Source organism: Oncorhynchus keta, unplaced genomic scaffold (assembly GCF_023373465.1).
Source record: "Oncorhynchus keta strain PuntledgeMale-10-30-2019 unplaced genomic scaffold, Oket_V2 Un_contig_7919_pilon_pilon, whole genome shotgun sequence".
Taxonomy (NCBI): domain Eukaryota; kingdom Metazoa; phylum Chordata; class Actinopteri; order Salmoniformes; family Salmonidae; genus Oncorhynchus; species Oncorhynchus keta.
This window is the reverse complement of record NW_026289755.1, coordinates 11,652-27,560: the sequence shown is the minus strand read 5'-3', so window position 1 is coordinate 27,560 and position 15,909 is coordinate 11,652. Positions and strand designations below refer to the sequence as shown.

At 45.9% G+C, this 15,909-nt stretch overlaps 2 long non-coding RNA genes and 1 pseudogene across 48 annotated transcripts; 1 reads left to right on the top strand and 2 right to left on the bottom strand.

Annotated features, from left to right (window-relative positions):
* LOC118375394 (serine/threonine-protein phosphatase 2A 55 kDa regulatory subunit B delta isoform-like) overlaps positions 1 to 14,567 on the top strand; it is a 37,228-nt pseudogene extending 22,661 nt beyond the window's left edge.
* On the bottom strand, positions 5,610 to 7,548 carry LOC127926605 (uncharacterized). 5 transcript variants are annotated; one of them, XR_008124550.1, is made up of 5 exons: positions 7,084 to 7,548; positions 6,976 to 7,047; positions 6,544 to 6,903; positions 6,328 to 6,435; positions 5,610 to 6,039 (listed from the first exon to the last, which is right to left on the bottom strand). It is a non-coding gene; the product is annotated as an uncharacterized LOC127926605 (long non-coding RNA). The 5 variants fall into 5 exon arrangements; XR_008124552.1 differs by having other exon boundaries at positions 6,544 to 6,615; positions 6,976 to 7,548; XR_008124551.1 differs by lacking the exon at positions 6,544 to 6,903 and having other exon boundaries at positions 6,976 to 7,548.
* LOC127926604 (uncharacterized) lies at positions 12,404 to 14,497 on the bottom strand. 43 transcript variants are annotated; one of them, XR_008124532.1, is made up of 9 exons: positions 14,350 to 14,497; positions 14,212 to 14,285; positions 14,029 to 14,139; positions 13,860 to 13,970; positions 13,602 to 13,823; positions 13,105 to 13,215; positions 12,892 to 12,965; positions 12,780 to 12,853; positions 12,404 to 12,535 (listed from the first exon to the last, which is right to left on the bottom strand). It is a non-coding gene; the product is annotated as an uncharacterized LOC127926604 (long non-coding RNA). The 43 variants fall into 43 exon arrangements; XR_008124509.1 differs by having other exon boundaries at positions 12,407 to 12,535; positions 12,743 to 12,853; XR_008124525.1 differs by having other exon boundaries at positions 12,418 to 12,498; positions 12,743 to 12,853.
* Positions 14,568 to 15,909: the final 1,342 nt, after the last annotated feature.

Here is a 15,909-nt window from a genome sequence, read left to right as displayed (position 1 = left end):
TATTTATCAATGTTAACTCAACTTTCTGATTCTGCTGCCACACTCCTTCCTCTGAAGTGTTTTGACAGACGGAAAGGCCAAGGATGACTGTAAACCTATAACTATATAACTGGACTATATAACACACTGACATGTTTTTCCCAACCCAGACAAAACCATCAAGCTGTGGAAAATCAGCCAACGAGACAAAAGAGCAGAAGGTTACAACTTGAAAGACGAGGATGGAAGACTGAGAGATCCTTTGTCTCACGTCGTTACGGGTATGTCTCCTCTCGTCATCACCGTTTACCTGGTATAGTTTTGAATGATCCCGTTCAGGGAAATATTATAGAAATTTTACCCCCTTTTCTCCCCAATCCAATTGTTGTTGTTACTATCTTGTCTCATCGACTACAACTCCCTGAACTTCGAAAGCCATGCGTCTCTCAGCCGACACAGAAGTGTTACCAAGCCTCACTGACTTGTTGTTGTTGCTCCAACCCGGAAGCCAGCATAAAGTGTTAGGAAACACTGCCCCGAGCGACCTTGTTGTTGTTGTCTGCGCCTCGGCCCGAACTGACTCATGAGACAAGGATATCCTCTCTCAGCGAAACCTCCCCACACTCGGACAACGCTTGTTGTTGTTGTGCCCCATGGAGCCTGGGCTCAACCCAGAGTTGTCTAGGCACAGCGATGCAGTGAAGTTTAGACCACTCGTGACCCGGTTGTTGGCCCTCCGTTCAGGGAAATAAATAAAAACACAAAGAAAAAGGTAAAGTATTTGGAGTTATGTGATGGAAAATACACGGCACCGAGTGACGGTCTGTATGTTGCCGTTGTTGTCCATCCGTTTCAGACGTGAAGTGTTTTTAGCAACCGGTCGCCGTGAATCGTGTCTGACTGTTGACATTTTCACTGTTTGACAAGTAGAATCAGTTCGCACTGGTTTCACAAATTACATCAAATCAAAAATCAAATGTATTTATATGACCTTTTTTTGTTCAGCTGATATCTCAGTGCTGTACAGAAACCCAGCCTAAAACTCCCAAACAGCAAGCAATGCAGTTGTAAAAGAGTGGCTAGGAAAACTCATGACTAGAAAGGCCAAAACCTAGGAAATAAACCTAAGGAACCACTATGACCTGGGTGGCCAGTCCTCTTCTGGCTGTGCCGGGTGGAGAGTGTTAACAGAACATGGCCTTGATGTTCAAATGTTCTCAATCTTCAAATGTGCACACACTCATCCGAACGTTTCCTCACGTGTACCTTCCACTCATGACCTCTCCGTGTATGTCTCCTTCTCACCACAGCCGTGACTGTTCACACCACCCCCTCCCGTGACTTTCCACACCCCCTCTCCGTGACTGTTCCACACCCCATGACCTCCGTGACTGTTCCACCACCCCTCATGAAGTGGTGTTGTCCTTCCACAACATAGAAGTGTTATTCTTTCACACCCTAGAAGTGACTCACTGACACCCCTCTTGTGACCCTTCCCCACCCCTCCGTTCCTGTGTACATAGTTCTTACCACACTCATGACCTTGGCCCCCTGTATGTTGATCTCTTCCAGCCACATAGAAGGTTCCACAGCCCATGACCTTGTGACTCCTTCCACCACCCCCCTCCGTGACCATTCCACAGCCCTCCGTGACTCCCCACAAGGTCCTCCGTGACTCCCCCCCTCCTTGACTCCTTCCACAGCTCATCCGTGACTACACCTTCATGACCTCTCCGTGACTCCTTCTAGCCCCCAATCCGTGACTCCTTCCACAGCCCCCTCCGTACTCCTTACACAAGACCGTGAACTCCTCCTCAGCCCCCTCAAGCCTCTTCCACTACTCCGTGACAAGGTTCCACCACTCCGACTTGCCACAGCCCAATAGTCCGTGACTCCTTCCACCACCCCGTCTTGCCACTCCCAGCCCGTAGACTCCTTCCACCACCCCGACCTTGCCACAGCCCCCTCTCCGTGACTCCTAATCCAACCCCGTTTGCCAAGCTCACCGTGACTCCTTCCACCACCCCGAAGTTGCCAAGCCCCCTCCGTGAAACCTTGCCACAGCCCCCTCCGTGGACTCCTTCCCAAGACATAAATCCGCCTTGCCAAGCCCCCTCCATGACTTAAGACAACCCAAACGGACCGAACTGTAATCCATTAATGATCCCTTAGTTTAATTTGTCAAATACATATTTTAATAATTCTCACTCTGCTGCTAAATTGTTGAGGCCCCCAAAAATCTGGAACATTAAATCATATTTCTGCCCTTCTTTGAAGAGGCTGGAACTGTCCACACTTACATTTCCTCTGCCGACAAGACTAGTGAGCTTAACAGCAAATCAGACAACGCCATAGTAACACGTGAAACAGCGTGATAGTTCCAGAGGAAACACGTGCGCCTGGCGCCTACGGACATGGATAGGGGCACTTCAATATTTTCTTCACCCTCAGGATTTTAGTCAAGTATCAATATAATATTGCGATATGTAACTGACCCCCTCTACTTCACTACTACATATATTTGTCATCTTCAGAAAAGGAGCGAACTGCAGGGTTTTTAAAGGTGGTATATCGTCATAATAAAAGGCTTCTTTGTTGTAGGTGCCTGTGCTGCTGCCTATGGACCGGATGGTGGAGGCTAGTCCGAGGAGGATATTCGCTAACGCACACACATATCACATCAATTCTATCTCTGTAAACAGTGATCACGAAACGTACCTTTCAGCTGATGACCTCAGGGTTAACCTCTGGCATTTAGAAATCACAGATAGAAGTTTTAGTATCCTTTTTTTAATCACAAAACATACGCAACATGTATTTCATTTAAATGGGAAGATTTGTGTGTGTGTGTGTGTCTGTCTGTGTGTGTGTGTGTGTGTGTGTGTGTGTGTGTGTGTGTGTGTGTGTGTGTGTGTGTGTGTGTGTGTGTGTGTGTGTGTGTGTGTGTGTGTGTGTGTGTGTGTGTGTGTGTGTGTGTGTGTGTGTGTGTGTGTGTGTCTCTGTCTGTGTGTGTGTGTCTCTGTCTGTGTGTGGTGTGTCTCTGTCTGTGTGTGGTGTGTCTCTGTCTGTGTGTGGTGTGTCTGTGTGTGGGTCTACCTGTGAGTGTGTGTGTCTACCTGTGAGTGTGTGTGTCTACCTGTGAGTGTGTGTCTACCTGTGAGTGTGTGTGTGTCTACCTGTGAGTGTGTGTGTGTCTACCTGTGAGTGTGTGTGTGTCTACCTGTGAGTGTGTGTGTGTCTACCTGTGAGTGTGTGTGTGTCTACCTGTGAGTGTGTGTGTGTCTACCTGTGAGTGTGTGTGTGTCTACCTGTGAGTGTGTGTGTCTACCTGTGAGTGTGTGTGTGTGTGTCTACCTGTGAGTGTGTGTGTGTCTACCTGTGAGTGTGTGTGTCTACCTGTGAGTGTGTGTGTGTCTACCTGTGAGTGTGTGTGTGTGTGTCTACCTGTGAGTGTGTGTGTGTGTGTCTACCTGTGTGTGTCTATGCCCTTGCCATGTGTTGGTGGTGTTGATCCTTGATCGTGCCCCTCCCCTCCCCCAGACATTGTAGATATAAAGCCTGCCAACATGGAGGAGCTAACAGAAGTCATCACGGCTGCAGAGTGCCATCCACACCAGTGTAATGTATTTGTGTACAGTAGCAGTAAGGGGACCATCCGCCTCTGTGACATGCGAGCTGCTGCCCTCTGTGACAGGCAAAGCAAATGTAAGTCGGTAATATCGTTGGAGTAAAACTTTACAGAAATGTCATTGTTTTAGATAGAATAATATATGTTGTTGCTGTAGCGAATCCTGTTATCAAAACTCAACTCGAAATAAGAGAACGGAGTTGAGCGTTCCTCAAACTAAGTCAGATGTGTTTCCACACACAAACTGTTTTTTTATGTTTCACAATAGTTTCCCTCTGATGTCAGCCGGTTATTTATTTATATTTTATGTTTTCCCTTTATTTAACCAGGCAAGTAGGAACAGTGGGTTAACTGGTCTGGGAACAGTGGGTTAACTGGTCTGGGAACAGTGGGTTAACTGGTCTGGGAACAGTGGGTTAACTGGTCTGGGAACAGTGGGTTAACTGGTCTGGGAACAGTGGGTTAACTGGTCTGGGAACAGTGGGTTAACTGGTCTGGGAACAGTGGGTTAACTGGTCTGGGAACAGTGGGTTAACTGGTCTGGGAACAGTGGCTTAACTGGTCTGGGAACAGTGGGTTAACTGGTCTGGGAACAGTGGCTTAACTGGTCTGGGAACAGTGGCTTAACTGGTCTGGGAACAGTGGGTTAACTGGTCTGGGAACAGTGGGTTAACTGGTCTGGGAACAGTGGGTTAACTGGTCTGGGAACAGTGGGTTAACTGGTCTGGGAACAGTGGCTTAACTGGTCTGGGAACAGTGGCTTAACTGGTCTGGGAACAGTGGACTGGTCTAGGAACAGTGGGTTAACTGGTCTGGGAACAGTGGGTTAACTGCTCTAGGAACAGTGGGTTAACTGGTCTAGGAACACTAGGTTAACTGCTCTAGGAACAGTGGGGTTAACTGGTCTAGTAACAGTGGGTTAACTGCTCGAGGAACAGTGGGTTAACTAGTCTAGGAACAGTGGGTTAACTAGTCTAGGAACAGTGGGTTAACTGGTCTAGGAACAGTGGGGTTAACTGGTCTAGGAACAGTGGGGTTAACTGGTCTAGGAACAGTGGGGTTAACTGGTCTAGGAACAGTGGGGTTAACTGGTCTAGGAACAGTGGGGTTAACTGGTCTAGGAACAGTGGGGTTAACTGGTCTAGGAACAGTGGGGTTAACTGGTCTAGAAACAGTGGGGTTAACTGGTCTAGGAACAGTGGGGTTAACTGGTCTGGAACAGTGGGGTTAACTGGTCTAGGAACAGTGGGGTTAACTGGTCTAGGAACAGTGGGGTTAACTGGTCTAGGAACAGTGGGGTTAACTGGTCTAGGAACAGTGGGTTAACTGGTCTAGGAACAGTGGGGTTAACTGGTCTAGGAACAGTGGGGTTAACTGGTCTAGGAACAGTGGGGTTAACTGGTCTAGGAACAGTGGGGTTAACTGGTCTAGGAACAGTGGGGTTAACTGGTCTAGGAACAGTGGGGTTAACTGGTCTAGGAACAGTGGGGTTAACTGGTCTAGGAACAGTGGGGTTAACTGGTCTAGGAACAGTGGGGTTAACTGGTCTAGGAACAGTGGGGTTAACTGGTCTGGGAACAGTGGGGTTAACTGGTCTGGGAACAGTGGGTTAACTGGTCTGGGAACAGTGGGTTAACTGGTCTGGGAACAGTGGGTTAACTGGTCTGGGAACAGTGGGTTAACTGGTCTGGGAACAGTGGGTTAACTGGTCTGGGAACAGTGGGTTAACTGGTCTGGGAACAGTGGGTTAACTGGGTGGGTTGCTGTTTTGATGGACTGGTTTGGAAAGGTTTGTATGTATTTGTTTCTCAGTCTTCGAGGAGCCAGAGGACCCTAGCAGCCGGTCCTTCTTCTCCGAGATCATCTCCTCAATATCGGATGTGAAGTTCAGTCACAGCGGCCGCTACATGATGACCAGAGACTACCTGTCAGTCAAGGTGTGGGATCTGAACATGGAAAACCGGCCTGTGGAGACTTACCAGGTACTGACTTTAACTGTACCTGTAGAGACCTACCTGTAGAGACCTACCAGGTACTGACTTTAACTGTACCTGTAGAGACCTACCTGTAGAGACCTACCAGGTACTGACTTTAACATTACCTGTAGAGACCTACCTGTAGAGACCTACTGACTTTAACATTACCTGTAGAGACTTACCAGGTACTGACTAGAACTTTACCTGTAGAGACTTACCAGGTAGTGACTTTAACTTTACCTGTAGAGACTTACCAGGTTCTGACTGGAACTTTACCCGTAGAGACCTACCAGGTTCTGACTGGAACTTTACCTGTAGAGACTTACCAGGGAGTGACTGGAACTTTACCTGTAGAGACCTACCAGGTACTGACTTGAACTTTACCTGTAGAGACCTACCAGGTACTGACTTGAACTTTACCTGTAGAGACCTACCAGGTACTGACTGGAACTTTACCTGTTGAGACTTACCAGGTAGTGACTAGAACTTTACCTGTAGAGACCTACCAGGTAGTGACTAGAACTTTACCTGTAGAGACTTACCAGGTACTGACTGGAACTTTACCTGTAGAGACTTACCAGGTAGTGACTAGAACTTTACCTGTAGAGACTTACCAGGTACTGACTAGAACTTTACCTGTAGAGACCTACCAGGTACTGACTGGAACTTTACCTGTAGAGACTTACCAGGTACTGACTAGAACTTTACCTGTAGAGACCTACCAGGTACTGAATGGAACTTTACCTGTAGAGACCTACCAGGTACTGACTGGAACTTTACCTGTAGAGACCTACCAGGTACTGACTGGAACTTTACCTGTAGAGACCTACCAGGTACTGACTGGAACTTTACCTGTAGAGACTTACCAGGTACTGACTAGAACTTTACCTGTAGAGACCTACCAGGTACTGACTGGAACTTTACCTGTAGAGACTTACCAGGTACTGAATGGAACTTTACCTGTAGAGACCTACCAGGTACTGACTGGAACTTTACCTGTAGAGACCTACCAGGTACTGACTGGAACTTTACCTGTAGAGACTTACCAGGTACTGACTGGAACTTTACCTGTAGAGACTTACCAGGTACTGACTGGAACTTTACCTGTAGAGACCTACCAGGTACTGACTGGAACTTTACCTGTAGAGACTTACCAGGTACTGACTGGAACTTTACCTGTAGAGACTTACCAGGTACTGACTAGAACTTTACCTGTAGAGACCTACCAGGTACTGAATGGAACTTTACCTGTAGAGACCTACCAGGTACTGAATGGAACTTTACCTGTAGAGACCTACCAGGTACTGACTGGAACTTTACCTGTAGAGACTTACCAGGTAGTGACTGGAACTTTACCTGTAGAGACTTACCAGGTACTGAATGGAACTTTACCTGTAGAGACCTACCAGGTACTGACTGGAACTTTACCTGTAGAGACCTACCAGGTACTGACTGGAACTTTACCTGTAGAGACTTACCAGGTACTGACTAGAACTTTACCTGTAGAGACCTACCAGGTACTGACTGGAACTTTACCTGTAGAGACCTACCAGGTACTGACTGGAACTTTACCTGTAGAGACTTACCAGGTACTGACTGGAACTTTACCTGTAGAGACTTACCAGGTACTGACTGGAACTTTACCTGTAGAGACCTACCAGGTACTGACTGGAACTTTACCTGTAGAGACTTACCAGGTACTGACTGGAACTTTACCTGTAGAGACTTACCAGGTACTGACTGGAACTTTACCTGTAGAGACTTACCAGGTACTGACTGGAACTTTACCTGTAGAGACCTACCAGGTACTGACTGGAACTTTACCTGTAGAGACTTACCAGGTACTGACTGGAACTTTACCTGTAGAGACTTACCAGGTACTGACTGGAACTTTACCTGTAGAGACCTGCCAGGTACTGACTGGAACTTTACCTGTAGAGACCTGCCAGGTACTGACTGGAACTTTACCTGTAGAGACCTACCAGGTACTGACTAGAACTTTACCTGTAGAGACTTACCAGGTACTGAATGGAACTTTACCTGTAGAGACCTACCAGGTACTGAATAGAACTTTACCTGTAGAGACCTACCAGGTAGTGACTGGAACTTTACCTACATTCCTCTGGCTCTAGAGCACTGCGTTGTGTAGTAGTATGTTTTTATCACATTTTGAATGAATTGCAATGGTATGAAAACAGACAGAAACAATATGTATAGTGAACAAAGATATAAACCAAACATTTTCAATTTCAACACTTTTACAGTTCATATAAGGATATCAGTCAATTGAAATAAATCCAATGGGCCCTGATCTATAGATTTCACATGACTAGGCAGGCGCGCAGCCATGGATGGGCCTGGGAGTGCATAGGCCCACCCACTGGGGAGCCAGGTACAGCTAGTCAGAATTACTTTTTTCCTCACAAGGGCTTTATTACAGACATAAATACTCCTCAGCTTCATCAGCAGTCTGGGTAGCTGGTCTCAGACGATCCCACAGGTAAAGAAGCCGGATGCGGAGATCCTGGGTTGGCGTGGTTACATGTGGCCTGCTGTTGTGAGGCCGGTTGGACGTCCTGACAAATTCTCTAAACCGATGTTGGGACATTCGATTCTCTGACAACAGCTCTAGTGTACATACCTGCAGTCAGCATGCCAATTGCACGCTCCCTCAAAACTTGAGATGTCTGTGGCATTGTGTTGATGACAAAACTGCGCATTTTAGTGGCCTTTTATTGTCCTCAGCACAAGGTTCACATGTGTAATGATCATGTGTAATCAACATCTTCCTGTATACCACACCTGTCAGGTGGATAGATTATCTTGACAAAGGACAAATGCTCACTAACGGGATGTTAGTGCACAACATTTGAGAAAAATAAGCTTTTGTTGCGTATGGAAAATTTCTAGGATATTTTATTTCAGTTCGTGAAACAAGGGACCAACACTTTACATGTTGCATTTTATATTTTTGTTCAGTGTATATATGTTATTTAAATCTTAAAATTCTTGTCTCAGGAATGAAAGACAAATTCTTCCTAAAGGCCAAATAAATTAATTGATCCGAACTGTTTTTAATGTGTTTTATATTTTGTATAGGTGCACGAGTACCTCCGTGCAAGCTCTGCTCGCTGTATGAAAACGACTGCATCTTCGACAAGTTCGAGTGCTGCTGGAACGGTGCTGACAGGTACCGCAAACCAACCGACACGGAACTTTAGAATCAGTTTGAAAGTTACGCCGTTCTCATAAATGGACCCGCAACACGCAAATAACAAACACCTGCATTAAAATCAACGCCTGTATATACACAAAGCCCAGGATCACCTGACAGCATTCATTCCTATGTGAAGACTCAACGCCACATTGAAGATAAAATAGTGGGTTAAGATGGCGTCTCATGGAGACGTGACATTGCGCTGTTTGGGCTCCTCCAGGAAGTGATGTTGCAGGCTAGCTCAGTGTTGCCTCCTCATTGAGTAACTCTAGTTTAAGGCTGACCAGGGTACTGCAGGCTGCCATTAGCAACTAAAATACCCTTCACTTCTCTGTGTGATTTTTCACTAATCGGTTCAAGGACACACATCTGTTGTGTTAGAAGCAATTATTAATACCATGATTGTCACCTAAACATTTTATTTACACTAAGATTGATCACAAAGATTGACGTTTTTCCATGAATTATAATGTGTTCTGTTTTCTGAGAACAATGCCTACAGTACAGCAGTCAGCCTTGTATTTCCTTGGTTTCAATGAGAAGGGCCAGTCGTTTTCCCCTGATTACAATTCAGACCTGCAAATTGACTTCCAAGCAAAGACGACTCTACAACATTACTCTTCTAGAACCACAATGACATTACAACATTACTCTTCTAGAACCATGACGGTGTTACAACATTACCCTTCTAGAACCATGACGATGTTACAACATTACCCTTCTAGAACATGACGCTACAACATTAACTCTTCTAGAACCATGATGACGTTACAACATTACCCTTCTAGAACAACGATGGCGTTACAACATTACCCTTCTAGAACCATGATGTTACAACATTACCCTTCTAGAACAACGGTGGCGTTACAACATTACCCTTCTAGAACCATGACAATGTTACAACATTACCCTTCTAGAACCATGATGACGCCAAAACATTACCCTTCTAGAACCATGACGACGTTACATTACCCTTCTAGAACCATGATGACGTTACATTCCCCTTCTAGATCCATGATGACGTTACAACATTAACCTTCTAGAACCATGACGATGTTCTAACATTACCCTTCTAGAACCATAATGACGTTACATTACCCTTCTAGAACCATGATGATGTTACATTACCCTTCTAGAACCATGATGATGTTACATTACCCTTCTAGAACCATGACGATGTTCTAACATTCCCCTTCTAGAACCATGATGACGTTACAACATTAACCTTCTAGAACCATGACGATGTTCTAACATTCCCCTTCTAGAACCATGATGACGTTACATTAACCTTCTAGAACCATGACGATGTTCTAACATTACCCTTCTAGAACCATAATGATGTTACATTACCCTTCTAGAACCATGACGATGTTACAACATTACCCTTCTAGAACCATAATGACGTTACATTACTCTTCTAGAACCATGACGATGTTACAACATTACCCTTCTAGAACCATGACGATGTTACAACATTACCCTTCTAGAACCATGACGATGTTACATTACCCTTCTAGAACCATGACGATGTTACAACATTACCCTTCTAGAACCATAATGACGTTACATTACCCTTCTAGAACCATGACGATGTTACGACATTACCCTTCTAGAACCATGACGCTGTTACAACATTACCCTTCTAGAACCATAATGACGTTACATTACCCTTCTAGAACCATAATGATGTTACATTACCCTTCTAGAACCATAATGATGTTACATTACCCTTCTAGAACCATAATGACGTTACATCACCCTTCTAGAACCATGATGACGTTACATTACCCTTCTAGAACCATAATGATGTTACATTACCCTTCTAGAACCATAATGACGTTACATTACCCTTCTAGAACCATGACGATGTTACAACATTACCCTTCTAGAACCATAATGCCGTTACATTACCCTTCTAGAACCATAATGATGTTACATTACCCTTCTAGAACCATAATGACGTTACATTACCCTTCTAGAACCATGACGATGTTACATTACCCTTCTAGAACCATGACGATGTTACAACATTACCCTTCTAGAACCATGACGATGTTACAACATTACCCTTCTAGAACCATGACGATGTTACAACATTACCCTTCTAGAACCATAATGCCGTTACATTACCCTTCTAGAACCATAATGATGTTACATTACCCTTCTAGAACCATAATGACGTTACATTACCCTTCTAGAACCATGACGATGTTACATTACCCTTCTAGAACCATGACGATGTTACAACATTACCCTTCTAGAACCATGACGATGTTACAACATTACCCTTCTAGAACCATGACGATGTTACAACATTACCCTTCTAGAACCATGACGATGTTACAACATTACTCTTACCTCTTTGATGGGTTGTTTGCTTTACACTAGATAAATAAATACATGTCAATTCTTTATCTAGTATTTTTGTCCAGCAGCGAATTTCTATTTCATAATAGGTCTTATAATAATACATGGTATTTATATTGAGCTTTTAAAGGACTCAAAATCACTTTGCAATGTGCAATTCACCTTGTTTTGCTGTTCCTCCTCCCCAGTGCCATCATGACGGGCTCGTACAACAACTTCTTCCGGATGTTTGACCGGAACACGCGGAGGGACATCACGCTGGAGGCCTCTAGAGAGAACAGTAAACCTCGGGCCATCCTGAAGGCTCGCAAGGTGTCCACCGGGGAAGAGGAAGAAGGATGAGATCAGCGTAGACAGTCTGGACTTCAACAAGAAGATCCTACACACCGCGTGGCACCCAAAGGAGAACGTCATCGCTGTCGCCGCCACCAACAACCTCTACATATTCCAGGACAAGATCAACTAAACTTAACAACCCCCCCCGAAACTGTTCCGACCCTCCCCGAACCCAGCCATCATACCTACCTACCGCGAATGGACAGAAATCTTGTACGTTGCATAGTTAAGGAATAGTCGTTAAATCTGTTTAAAGAAACAACAACAGCCTTGTCTGTCCTCCTAATGAAGAAGAAATGTGATGCACTTGTTTCGTTGTGTAGCCAGCCAGCCAGCCAGACGCCTGGTCGCCTGCTGGAGTCAGACGGCCTGTTTCTTTAGAGTCTGAGGTGTTGGTTGGTTGGTTGGTTGGCGTCCTGTCTCGTTGTGAGGGCAGACAGAGGCAGGCAGGAGCCCCAGGTCTGACTCTGGACAGACTAACCCGGGCCTGACTGCAGCAGAAAGATCGATGGACAGCGGCTCGACAAAGAGGGCCAAAAAAAAATGTCCGTTTAAAGTTTAGTGTATTTATTTAAAAGTCTGAGCCTTGTTTGACTTCCTATGATACGATGACACATTATGGAATAAGGAGGAAATATGTGTTGGAAGATGAGATATTAGTCTCTCAACTGTAAATCTGGGCCTTGGAAGAAACTGAAATGAAATTAGCTTAAATAAAGTAAGGTTGCAAATTCCCAGGTAACTTTCCGAAAAATTCCCACATTTTTCCAGAAAATCCCATTTGGAAGATTCCCAGAATCGGAAAGGAAATGATCCGGGAATCGTGCCAACTAGGATGCTGGGAAAGTTATGGGAAATGTTGCAGCCTTACGGATAACATTCCTCCTCCCTGGCCGACTCTCTCAGGCCTCCATGTTGGACCTTGTGAAGCTCTTCAACACAGGTCTCCATGTTGGACCTTGTGAAGCTCTTCAACACAGGTCTCCATGTTGGACCTTGTGAAGCTCTTCAACACAGGTCTCCATGTTGGACCTTGTGAAGCTCTTCAACACAGGCCTCCATCCTTGTGAAGCTCTTCAACACAGGCCTCCATGTTGGACCTTGTGAAGCTCTTCAACACAGGTCTCCATGTTGGACCTTGTGAAGCTCTTCAACACAGGTCTCCATGTTGGAGCTCTTCAACACAGGTCTCCATGTTGGACCTTGTGAAGCTCTTCAACACAGGCCTCCATGTTGGACCTTGAGAAGCTCTTCAACACAGGTCTCCATGTTGGACCTTGTGAAGCTCTTCAACACAGGCCTCCATGTTGGACCTTGTGAAGCTCTTCAACACAGGTCTCCATGTTGGACCTTGTTAAGCTCTTTCAACACAGGTCTCCATGTTGGACCTTGTGAAGCTCTTCAACACAGGCCTCCATGTTGGACCTTGTGAAGCTCTTCAACACAGGTCTCCATGTTGGACCTTGTGAAGCTCTTCAACACAGGCCTCCATGTTGACCTTGTGAAGCTCTTCAACACAGGCCTCCATGTTGGACCTTGTGAAGCTCTTCAACACAGGTCTCCATGTTGGAAGCTCTTCAACACAGGCCTCCATGTTGGACCTTGTGAAGCTCTTCAACACAGGTCTCCATGTTGGACCTTGTGAAGCTCTTCAACACAGGCCTCCATGTTGGACCTTGTGAAGCTCTTCAACACAGGTCTCCATGTTGGACCTTGTTAAGCTCTTCAACACAGGTCTCCATGTTGGTCTCTTCAACACAGGCCTCCATGTTGGACCTTGAAGCTCTTCAACACAGGCCTCCATGTTGGACCTTGTGAAGCTCTTCAACACAGGTCTCCATGTTGGACCTTGTGAAGCTCTTCAACACAGGTCTCCATGTTGGACCTTGTGAAGCTCTTCAACACAGGTCTCCATGTTGGACCTTGTGAAGCTCTTCAACACAGGTCTCCATGTTGGACCTTGTGAAGCTCTTCAACACAGGTCTCCATGTTGGACCTTGTGAAGCTCTTCAACACAGGTCTCCATGTTGGACCTTGTGAAGCTCTTCAACACAGGTCTGTTGGACCTTGAAGCTCAACACAGGCCTCCATGTTGGACCTTGTGAAGCTCTTCAACACAGGTCTCCATGTTGGACCTTGTGAAGCTCTTCAACACAGGTCTCCATGTTGGACCTTGTGAAGCTCTTCAACTCAGGTCTCCATGTTGGACCTTGTGAAGCTCTTCAACACAGGTCTCCATGTTGGACCTTGTGAAGCTCTTCAACACAGGTCTCCATGTTGGACCTTGTGAAGCTCTTCAACACAGGCCTCCATGTTGGACCTGAGAAGCTCTTCAACACAGGTCTCCATGTTGGACCTTGTGAAGCTCTTCAACACAGGCCTCCATGTTGGACCTTGTGAAGCTCTTCAACACAGGTCTCCATGTTGGACCTTGTGAAGCTCTTCAACACAGGTCTCCATGTTGGACCTTGGAACACAGGTTGTTGACCTTGAGAAGCTCTTCAACACAGGTCTCCATGTTGGACCTTGTGAAGCTCTTCAACACAGGTCTCCATGTTGGACCTTGAGAAGCTCTTCAACACAGGTCTCCATGTTGGACCTTGTTAAGCTCTTCAACACAGGTCTCCATGTTGGACCTTCAACACAGGCCTCCATGTTGGACCTTGTGAAGAACACAGGCTCCTTCAACACAGGTCTCCATGTTGGACCTTGTGAAGCTCTTCAACACAGGTCTCCATGTTGGACCTTGTGAAGCTCTTCAACACAGGCCTCCATGTTGGACCTTGTGAAGCTCTTCAACACAGGCTCCATGTTGGACCTTGTTAACACAGGTCTCCATGTTGGACCTTGTGAAGCTCTTCAACACAGGTCTCCATGTTTGGTCAGTGGACAGTTTGTTTTTGGGTTATTTTTTAAAAGTTTTTGGTTATTATTATTTTTTTTTTTAGTTTTTATCCTTCTTTTTTTTCTTCTCATGTATAATAACATTTTACTCATTGACTGTATCTATATAACCACACCGTCTGGTGTCAACCACTTAATAAAAGTAACGAAAACCACACAACGACGCGTTTTTTTACATTCTGAAATTAATCTGGGTTTATTCTGTTCTACTTTGCGTGTCATTTGGTAGATGTGGACAGTCAACCGACTGGCCACACAATGCCTTTTTCTAAGGCACCTGATTGGCCATTCTCTGTTATTAGGCAGCTCACTACTGGAACTTGTGAGAATCCTGTTATTGGCTTTGTCAGTATTTTTTATTTAACTAGGCAAGTCAGTTAAGAACAAATTCTTATTAACAATGACGTCCGAGGAACAACTGCCTTGTTCAGGGGCAGAACAGATTTTTACCTTTCGGTTACTGGCCCAATGCTCTAACCACTAGGCTACCTGGTTCTAACCACTAGGCTACCTGCCTCCTCTAACCACTAGGTTACCTGCCTCTAACCACTAGGCTACCTGCTTCCTCTAACCAAAAGGCTACCTGCCTCCTCTAACCAATAGGCTACCTGCCTCTAACCACTAGGCTACCTGCCTCTAACCACTAGGCTACCTGCCTGCTCTAACCACTAGGCTACCTGGTTCTAACCACTAGGCTACCTGGTTCTAACCACTAGGCTACCTGGTTCTAACCACTAGGCTACCTGGCTCTAACCACTAGGCTACCTGGTTCTAACCACTAGGCTACCTGGTTCTAACCACTAGGCTACCTGGCTCTAACCACTAGGCTACCTGGTTCTAACCACTAGGCTACCTGGTTCTAACCACTAGGCTACCTGGTTCTAACCACTAGGCTACCTGGTTCGAACCACTAGGCTACCTGGTTCTAACCACTAGGCTACCTGCCTCTAACCACTAGGCTACCTGCCTCTAACCACTAGGCTACCTGGCTCTAACCACTAGGCTACCTGGCTCTAACCACTAGGCTACCTGGCTCTAACCACTAGGCTACCTGGCTCTAACCACCAGGCTACCTGGTTCTAACCACTAGGCTACCTGGCTCTAACCACTAGGCTACCTGTCTCTAACCACTAGGCTACCTGCCTCCTCTAACCACTAGGCTACCTGCCTCCTCTAACCACTAGGCTACCTGCCTCCTCTAACCACTAGGCTACCTGCCTCCTCTAACCACTAGGCTACCTGCCTCCTCTAACCACTAGGCTACCTGCCTCCTCTAACCACTAGGCTACCTGCCTCCTCTAACCACTAGGCTACCTGCCTCCTCTAACCACTAGGCTACCTGCCTCCTCTAACCACTAGGCTACCTGCCTCCTCTAACCACTAGGCTACCTGGTTCTAACCACTAGGCTACCTGGTTCTAACCACTAGGCTACCTGGCTCTAACCACTAGGCTACCTGGTTCTAACCACTAGGCTACCTGGTTCTAACCACTAGGCTATCTT